The sequence below is a fragment of the Neophocaena asiaeorientalis genome, unplaced genomic scaffold (assembly GCF_003031525.2).
Source record: "Neophocaena asiaeorientalis asiaeorientalis breed wild unplaced genomic scaffold, Neophocaena_asiaeorientalis_V1.1 scaffold184, whole genome shotgun sequence".
NCBI classification, from domain to species: Eukaryota; Metazoa; Chordata; class Mammalia; order Artiodactyla; family Phocoenidae; genus Neophocaena; species Neophocaena asiaeorientalis.
The window spans coordinates 4,829,929-4,832,301 of record NW_020185325.1 but is presented as its reverse complement, the minus strand read 5'-3'; the positions used below and the strand labels follow the sequence as shown (position 1 = coordinate 4,832,301).

At 37.8% G+C, this 2,373-nt stretch overlaps 1 pseudogene; it reads right to left on the bottom strand.

Moving 5' to 3' along the window:
• Positions 1 to 318: 318 nt before the first annotated feature.
• LOC112392587 (60S ribosomal protein L7-like) lies at positions 319 to 1,469 on the bottom strand (annotated as a pseudogene).
• Between the last annotated feature and the right edge of the window lie 904 nt (positions 1,470 to 2,373).

The following is a 2,373-nucleotide window of genomic DNA, read 5'->3' as shown; positions in this document are numbered from 1 at the left end:
TTTATCTCTTGTTACAGTCTTTGTTTTAAAGTCATTTTGTCTAATATAAATATTGCTACCCTGGCTTTCTTTTCATTTTCATTTGCATGGAATACCTTTTCCATGCAAGGAAAGGTATGCATACCTTTTCCAGCATCACCACACAGGCTACTTTCAGCCTGTGTGTATTTTTAGATGTGAAGTGAGTCTCTTGTAGGCAGCATATATATGGATCATGTTTTTGTATCCATTCAGCCACTCTGTGAAATTTTTTTTCAATTTGAAAACAGTAACTGTTTATTAACTGACTAGATTACAGAAATAATCATGGTAGATACCTTAGTTCATCCTTCTAATAAGCCTGTTGATCTGGTCTTTCCTGTTGCCAGCATCTCCACCTTCTACAAAACGGGTAGTCTTTTTCTTCCTTCTGCCTCATGGAGAAGACAATTTGAAGGGCCACAGAAGTTGTTTACTTCTTTGAAAAGTTTTCCAACAGTATAGATCTCATGAATCAGAACCTCCATGCAGATGATGCCATGTTTGCCAAGAGATCAAGCAATCAACACATTATACATCAGGGCAGTTTGCTTCTTGTTGATTTTACCAAAACCATGCTTGTAGATCAATTCATTTACTGACTTCAGTTTTGTGTACCCCCATGCAATGTATGGTTCCACAATTCTCAGCATGTTAATTGAAGCCTTGTTGAGCTTTACAAAGGTGCCATTGAAGATCTGACAGAGGTGAAAGAGCTGCAACACCTTTCAAACCTTTGGGCTCACACCATTGATACCTCTGATACTGATGACAAATGCCAATTTTGATTCTGTGGGTACCTGGAAGTTGCCGGCTTTTCTTGCCATCCTAGCCATTCAAATTTCAGTCTGCCTGTATTCCTTGTGATAGTGCTTAGCTTTTTCATAGATAAGCTTCCTCCTTGCCTTTCAAAACATCTTTTGGGCAGATTTCTTTCTTAGGCTCTTGATCTTAAGCTCTGTGAAATTCTTTCACTTTTTCTTTTTTTTTAAAAAATATTTATTCATGTATTTATTTATTTATTTATTTATTTATTTGGCTGGATCGGGTCTTAGTTGCAGCATGTGGGATCTCCATTGCGGCATGTGGGATCTTTCATTGTGGCGTACAGCCTTCTCTCTAGTTGTGGCACATGGGCTCCAGAGTGCCCAGGCTCAGTAGTTGCAGTGTGCAGGCTCTCTAGTTGTGGCATGCGGGCTCCAGAGCACATGGGCTCAGTAGTTGCAACACATGGGCTCTCTAGTTGTAGTGCACAGGCTGTAGAGTGTGCAGGCTTAGTTGCCCTGTGGCATGTAGGGTCTTAGTTCCCCAACCAGGGATTGAACCTGTGTCCCCTGCATTGGAAGACATTCTTCACCACTGGACCACCAGGGAAGTCCCATCTTTCACTTTTTCTTAAGGGTTTCTGGCACAGCAGGGACCTTCTCTTTCTTCTCTTCTGCACCCTCCATGGTTCCAGCCAGGAAAGAGCACCGTATGACTTTTGATTGGAGTGTCTAGTCCATTTACATTTAAAGTAATTATTGATAGGTATGTACTTATTGCCAATTTGTTAATTATTTGGGGGTTGTCTTGTAGTTCTTTTTGTTCCTTTCTTCTTCTTTTGTTCTCTTCCCTTCTGATTTGATGACTATCTTTAGTTTATGTTTGGATTATTTTCTCTTTATTGTGTGTGTATCTTTTATGGATTTTTGGTTTGTAGTTACCCTAAGGTTTATATATAGCAATCTCTGTGTGTGTGTGTATATATATATATATGATTATTTTAAGTTGATTATCTCTTAATTTCAAACTCATTTCAACAAACCTACATTTTTACTCCCCTCACCCATGATTGCTGTTTTTGACATCATATTTGTGTTTTGTGTATCCCTTAACTACTTATTGCAGCTATAGATGATTTTACTACCTTTGTCTTTTAACCTTCCTACTAACTTTATATGTGGTTGATTTACTACCTTTACTGTACATTTGCCTTTACTGATGAGCTTTTTCCTTTTGTAATTTTCACATTTGTAGTTGTGTCCTTTCCTTTTTCACTTACAAAAGTTCTTGTAATATTTCTTATAAAGCTGGTTTGGTGGTGCTGAACTCTTAAATTTTGCTTGTCTGTAAAACTTTTGATCTCTCCATCAAATCTGAATGAAAGCCTTTCCAGATAGAGTATTCTTGGTTTTAGATTTTTCCCTTTCATTGCTTTAAATATATTGTGCCGTCCACTTCTAGCCTGCAGAGTTTCTGCTGAAAAGTCAGATCATAGCCTTATGAGAGTTCCCTTGTATGTAATTTGTTGCTTTTCCTTGCTGTTTTTAATATCCTCTCTTTAACTTTTGCCACTTTAATTACAGTATGTCT